We start from the raw sequence: 7,442 nt of genomic DNA on the forward strand, positions 1-7,442 counted from the left end.
AGGCTTACTCCTTGTTGCTTACTTTTAATCTAGCCTGATCTAATCTTCCCAGGTCACCTCCAAATTATCTGAGGCAGAAGTCATGTTTGTTTCTTGCTTCAGCAATGTTCAGAGCCCAAGGATTTCCTGTGCTGTGTCTTGCACAGAACCCCAGTTGTAATGCAGTGCCTTAGGTCGGTGTCTTGTTCCCCCACCAGAGTTTAGCAGGCCACATCTGAAGGTGAATGAGGCTACTTTAACAATAACTAATATAGCAGTGTCCTCCAGCCCAGCACTGGAAACATCAGGCTTCAGAATTCAAAGAATTCCATTATGAGTGAATGGTTTCTGCCCCAAGGATTTAACCAAAAGGATGGCACAATGCAAAACCCTTCTCCCCTGTGTCTAGCTCTGGTATGTTCTTCTATCTTAGAAACAATATATTGCTCTTTTTTGGGTCTGTTCTGTTTGGGAGCATTGACAGTTTCACTGCTCCTTGTTCTTGCCGTGTGGTCTCTACCAGCTACCCAGCTTACAGGAGACAACAGTCGTATCCTCACACTGGTGTCACAGGAGGGTTGAACAACCCGCTAGGAAGGAAGATGGGAAACAGCAGGTGGTAGGCAGCCACAGTTCCCTGGTGTTTCTTGAGCACTGGAATGCATTTTGTAGTTGTTATCGCCTGTGAGGAAGACACTACTGTTCCCACTGCACAGGTAGAGATGGTAAACTTAAGTTGGGTGATTTTTATACATCTGTCCACAAGTCTGAGCTAGGAGGCAACCCAGGGGCAGACTGCTGTCAAACACTGGTTAGTGATAGCTGTACCTGGGTAGAGAGTCACCTTTAGGTTTAATTTGGGTCAAGAGCTGTGCCCGCCTCTAGTGAGTCAAAGGCAGGTTACGTCATGAGGTGAAAGTTATGGTCAAGTTTGGACTTGCTGAGGGACGAGGTTTCCTGGGGATGCCAGCAGATTTTGGCTTTGGCTCTCAAAACAGAACTGAGAACATGCAAAATCAAACCAAGGACACAGAAACCCTGTATCTGCATGCTGTGCTGCTGATACCCTTCTTTCAGTGCTTGCAGAGTCCTTTGTTAGAGATACCCTAAAAAAAAATCATAGAATCATAGAATGGTTAGGGTTGGAAGGGACCTTCAAAAGTCATCTAGTCCAACCCCCCTGCAAGGAGCAGGGACATCCCTGACTAGATCAGGTTGCTCAGAGCCTCATCCAGCCTGGCCTTGAACGTTTCCAGGGATGGGGCCTCCTCCAAAATATAGCACAATCCCTTATTAAATGCAGTGATGCTATGGCGTAAAAACACCTGTACTGTCTTTCTAAGTGTTTGTCTGTCTTTCTGTCACCTCACACTCTCTGATCTCAGACTTTCTAGCATCATGATAGCCATGGCAAGACTGGAGAGGTCTGGAAGGCTCGTTCCAGTAACCTGTATTTCTCACCCGTATCTTCTGGCAGAAAGATAAACCACAGAGCTGATAGCAAGCTCCTGTTGCCCAGGTTTCTGGCTACAGAACTGGGAAGGATAAACACCTCCTTAAGCTCTGTAAGATAGAAATAGAACAAGAGAAAGGAATGGAAATCCTCTCATAATGCAATGGCTAGAAGCAATCCAGCTGTTTTCTTTTATTCCCACCATGAGAACTACGGTCAGTCCCAGTGCAAGCTTGGCCACCTGTCAAATCAGGTTTTTGAACTAAAGCTTATTGGAATTTGACACGCTTTTGTCTTGGAGCACACTGGTATGGATCAATACAGACTCCTCCTATAGCATTGACACAACACGTATGCTACCCATGCAGTCCCAGATGCCCCTCACAAATCATTAAAATACTGGCCAGTTCTAATCAGACCCTTTGGGGTATAACATAATATACTATTTGAGAACTAAAAACAATAAATCAAGTTAGTACAGGGGTCAGACTGAGACTGAACAGAGCTGAGGCTTGCTTGCTGATGTGTGTATAGTCTAAGAGATGCAACAGAAGGAGATGAAATCCCAAGTCAGCTAAGCAAATTGCTTTCTTCTCATTGTAAAATCTCACTGCTAAGTCTGCTGAAGGAAAAAAAAAGAACTCATCATATTCTGTAACATAGCTGATTTGAGGTCTAGAATTTCCCAGCAGTTGTGTTAGCTCTTGGGATTAGAGGTATTTCTAATCACTTGTCCTTTAGGTTAACTCTTAACCATATCTCTAAAACACACTAGCAGTTAAAAATATGTGCCCCCAAATGTCATAGATCACCTAGTACAAAAAGAACAGAACTCATTTTCTTCTAGAGCTGGAAACCAATTAACCACTAGCAAAAAATAATTCAGAAGGCAACTGCTCTGTTGCACCCTTCAGTCTTGTCTGGGACACAACAGGCGGCTTTGTGAAGGGGAGGCTGCCTTGCAGTGCCCCAGTGCTGGGAACCAGTAACAGCCTGTGTGCTGAGGTGCTGCTGCATAAACCCAAATAATTGATGCCTTATCTTTGATACAGAAAAGCTTGAGTCTCATCTGAGTTTTTCAGGTGTTGTCTGACTCTGAGGACATGGTATGCGGGTACAGCCAGTCTCCATGGCCAACATGTAGTTTGGCCACCATAAATGTTATCTGGCAAAGAATGATACATCATGAATGAGGGGAATTAGTCTTTAGTATCTGCATGTACCTTTTGTTTCTTACTTTACATTCAGAAGAGAAATACCTAATAATTGTTTCTTACCTTACCTTAAGGCAAGGACAGTCTGTGGCAGAAGATCCTGCTCTGCATGTACACTGCAGAAGCTAAAGCTGTGTAACTCTCAGTGCCGCTGTTTAATTCCCTTTGCTTTCCTTTGGACTTTTCCCTCAAACCTCTCTGTTTGGCCTAAATTGGGCAGGGTGTTTTTAAAGCCCATGCAGCAGAGTTGCTTGGCACCTGAGTTTTACTTGTGGAGCTGTATTTCTAGTAGTGGTCTGCAGGGGAGGATGTCAGAGGCTCCAGTTGTGGTATCCTTCAGTCATGGATACCAGGAGAGGGCTTTGCTCTAATCCTGTGAAAGCTGCTGCTATGCCGAGCACAGGCTTTGCTGTGGTGAGGTGTGAGTCACATGAACTCCTGGGGTTCGTGCTGGTGGCTGAAAGGTCTGGAGATCACTGCCAGGAACTGATCTCAGACTTTGTCTTTGGTAGTGAAAACCAGTAATCCAGAAAGTCACCATAAAACAGTGAAAAAAGTCTCTGTGAGACACTGACAGTGAATAAAAGAGCTGGCAAAAACCAGGGCAGTAAATAACTGGTGGTGAATGGAGTGGAACTTGGCCTGTTTGAACAGTGCACCAACACCTCCAAACTGGGTGCATGCTTGGGGCAAGGTGGATTAATATTGTGTTTTATTTCTAATTAGACCTAAGGCAAGTTTGAGTTTCTTTTAAGCCTGGTGGAGAAATAGTTGAAACACAGATGGAGACACAATAATCAGTTTCATCGGAGGTGCAGCACAGCTTGGTGCGGGAACTTAATGAAGATTTGTTGGTCAACAGCAATCTCCCAGCCCGGTTAACGTGCTCTCCATTTAATTTGCTCTGCTGTTGTAGTAAATTTGAAGCCCCCAGGTCATACTCAGCTTGCGTGGCTCTTGTAGTCTCTGCAGTGTCAGCAGGAAGCATGAACTAAAGACTTAAAGCCTAGAGTCAAGCAATGTGTATTTCTCCTAATGAAACCCAAAGCCAGGTGAAATTTTTGGGAGAGAGGAAACAGGATATGGAGTCCCTTTGGGGGCTGGAGGTGTTCATAACACTCAGAAACTTGGCCCATGTTTCTGGTCTCCTCCGTTTCTACTCCACAAAGGGCTTGTAGCATTTTTAGACAAACTTGGATCCATCATATGTTGTGAGAAAACCTGCTGGGAAATTTGGTGATTCCTGCACTCCAGGGCAGAGGAAATATGTGTTTCTGCTTTGTGTTTTTAGGAAGGCAGGAAGACGAAATTCAAAGTAAAACACAGCAGATGGGAATCTCACAGAGACAGACACTGGGAAATGTTCAGAAAACATTTGTCCCCAGTCCTTGAGCTCAGGATTTAGCAACCTTATACCGTAGAGAGACTTTAAGGAAGACAATGAAATGCATTTTGGCTCCAGAATCCAGTGAGAATTGTGCACATGAATCTGAAGGCAGAATATAGCCAGCAGTATGGGGAATAGATGTAATGTGAGAAACTCTCATGCTATATTATTATAGTCTGAATTGTTTCCATCATTTTGGGTTAAGTAATTCCCCACTATCCATCTCTAAAGTGCAAACAGTACAGCCTTGATGTGCCCCAGGGAAAGGAAGCAAACCAGCCTTTGAATCTTTACCCAACCTTACTGCTCATATTTTGCTTTCACTGAATAACTGTTCAAATCCTTTAATATTTCATTCCCATAAAAATATATTTACCAGGGGTTTTGTGGCAGCAGTGAGGCTGTGTTTATTATTTTAGGAACACCACACGACTGGCTTTAGAGGAAAGACAAGGCAGGAGCACAGAGTGCTGCAAATCTTTCAGAAAATGGCATGTTTTCCACCTGTTGAGGCAGAAACCACAATAGCAGATGCACATAATAATTACCTGTACCTCAAAGGCAGCACCAAGTCTTGCACCTTCTGCTCCCCACCTAGCAGACAGCTTGATAAGGGAATTACAAAAGAAGAGCACCGAGAGAGTAGAGTGGGTAGTGCTTTGTGAAAAATGAAAGAGCAGCTCTTATTAAAGAGAAACTGGAAGGTGGAAGATGAGAAGGAAAGATCTGAGGCACCATGATGCTAAAAGAAGAGTTGAGCTAAGAAACTCCAGGCACCTGCCTTATTTTTAGAGTGGTGGTCAGGTTTTTGCTAATTCCTTTTCCAATTCTGCTCTCTCTCTAACATCAGAGATAATTTCTGCTGATAAATAGGTGCCCCACACCACTGGAGCCCACTCCTTCCCCGAGTGGCACATGCCCCTGTAGGGTAAGGGCCTCATGTCAGTAAGTGATACCATAAGTGACCATGACCCTGTGCCAGGACCCTGTTCCTTTTCGCCTCCCTGCTGCTGGCACTGGGAGCATGCTGGAGCTATGCTACCCTTTTGTTTGCAAGTGCCCCAGAGCATCTGGTTTAAGGAGAAGGGCTGGGGACAGTGTGGGGAGCAGGGATGCAGAGCAGGTGAAGCACATTTGGTCTTTCCTGCTAAAGTGCTGAGGCTTGTGAGGCTCTTTTTCTCCCATTCCTCTGACTACCAAGAGGAAAGAGGTGACATTTGGCTGGGTGAGGACTCTCAGAGCCCAGACCATATGAGCTCTGGGGTGGTTTGTACTATGGTAGTTCCTTACTTGCAGAAACAAACAGATCCTTCCTAGCAGGGATTTGCAAGGGAAGAGAATGATTTCAGCCCCATTTTAATCTTGACAGAAGCAGATGATGAGAAGACTGTGTGCTGAGTTGGAGTTTTCCTTTGAATTCCTATGGTGTTGAAGGCAGTGCTATAAATAGATGCAGTATCCTTTTTGCCCTGGTAGAATTCTGTTTCCAGCTCCCCATATAGACAGCAAGTCTGCTGGTAGGTATTTAGCAGGAATTCATTTAACCCAGTCTTCTCTTTCTGTACTCTTTTACTCCAAGTATCTCGATGGCTTCCACAGCCATACAAGCATATTTCCTCAATAAAAATGTTCTGAGGAAGGCTGTTGATCTTAAAAATCCCATTTCTGTCTGAAAATTCTATTCTAGTTATAAATAATCCATAGAAGGCCCAAACTATAAAGAGTTAGTATTAAAAAAAAAAAAGGCAAGAAAAAAAATCCCCCCCACCTCCCTTTCAAACTTCTTAATCTTTCATTTTTTTTTCCTCAGGTTATATTTTAGAACTACGTAGCATTTTATTCATAGTCTGTTTCACATTTTCTCCAGTGTAACTGGCTGGCCAGTTTCTCCCTTCCCAGGACAGACTCTTGCGAACATCAGCTGAGAAGGAAACCCCGATACACTGTTTCATGGCTATTATCTTAAAGATAGATCTGTAATAAATTTAAATACGAGCCAGACTGGTATTTAAAAAAACAACCCCCTCCAATTTAATCGAATTTAAGCATATTTTTTTTTTCCATGAGAGATCCTCAGCCTGGGAATCCAGCTGGAAAGCAAACTAGAATTTCACAAATATTAGGGTTTCTGAGTACAACGGCAGAGACGGTAATCTAGCCTAGCCCTGCAGTTGTCTCGCTGCTGGCAGAGCTGGCTGTGGTTACGTTCATGCTGTTCAGTGCATGTATTGAGTTCACTGGGGGTTGGTTTGTAAACAAGCTTAAAAGTACTTGCCTGATAGTCGAAGCTCCTGCGCTGTAGTGTCTTGGATTACCTTTGTTTGAATAATACCATTTAGTTTCTTCCTGACGTGCCAGTTGCACGAGAGATTTCTAGCCTCTCTGCGTTCAGCTTATTCAAAGTCTATTTTTAATTGTGTTAATTATAAACCATAATCCCCTGCTGTCTTCGGACCTGTGGCCATCAGCTAGAGCGAGGGCAGGAGCAGTGGGAGGCTGATGGTCAGGTGGTGGGAGCAGCCGTGACCCTGCCGGTGGGGACGCTGGGCTTTGCAGGGGGCACCAGAATGTCGGTGGGGTGGCTGGGGTTTACCCCTGGTACCTGGGTTTTTGCCATGTGCGCTTGTTGGCAGGGCAGTTACAGTTTACCCCGGATGCGTGCAATGGGGGGTGGCTGGGCATACCCCTGCCCCACCCGTGTGGGTGGGCAGTTGGGGTTCATCCTTGCAGTGGGCATCAGTGGGGCGGTTGGGGCTTACCCCAGCTGTGTGCATCACTGCGGGGCTGGGGTTACCGCTGCCACGCGTGTCAGGAGATGTCGAGTTTTACCTCGGACGTGTGCGTGGCCGGTGCTGCAGGCGTTGTCGCCAGCCACGCGTGCCCGTGGGCCGCTGGGATCTCCCTTGGCGGGGCGAGTGTGGGTGGGCTGCGCCTGAGCCTCCCGGGCGGCACCGGGCGCTCCCACGCACAGACCTCCTCCCCTCCCCTCGAAGTTCGCCCCGAATTCGGAACAAAAGGGCCGGGGGCGTCGGGGGGGGACTGGGCAGCGCCCGCCGCTCGGCGCGGCGCCCCCGCGCCCCCCGCCCCGCCGCGGGCCCTGCCGGCCGGGCCGACGGCGCCACCTGGCGGCGCCATCCGGTGCCACGGCTGGCGGAGGACGGGGCCGGGAGAGGGGGCAGCGCCCGCTCCCAACCCGGGCTGGGGTGCGGGGATGCGCCGGCTCTTCTGGGGGGAAAACCGCGCATGTTACGTCGCAGCGTGAGAAATCACGTTCTGTGCGTTGTTCTGCAGCGTTTGCGGCAATTTATCATCAGAGTAAGATGCAGGTTTCCCAGTTGCACGAACCCCTATTTTGAGAAGGCAATAAATGTTTATGGCATAAAATGCATTTGATTTGCAGGCACTCTTG

The 7,442-nt window shown here is 46.8% G+C and overlaps 1 long non-coding RNA gene across 1 annotated transcript in view; it reads right to left on the reverse strand.

Annotated features, from left to right (window-relative positions):
- The window catches only part of LOC147600029 (uncharacterized), a 686,528-nt gene that overhangs the window by 63,837 nt on the left and 615,249 nt on the right, over nucleotides 1–7,442 (reverse strand). The gene's annotated exons all lie outside the window — the stretch shown is intronic.

The sequence above is a fragment of the Chlamydotis macqueenii genome, chromosome 7, assembly GCF_036417535.1.
Source record: "Chlamydotis macqueenii isolate bChlMac1 chromosome 7, bChlMac1.mat, whole genome shotgun sequence".
In the NCBI taxonomy this organism is placed as follows: Eukaryota; Metazoa; Chordata; class Aves; order Otidiformes; family Otididae; genus Chlamydotis; species Chlamydotis macqueenii.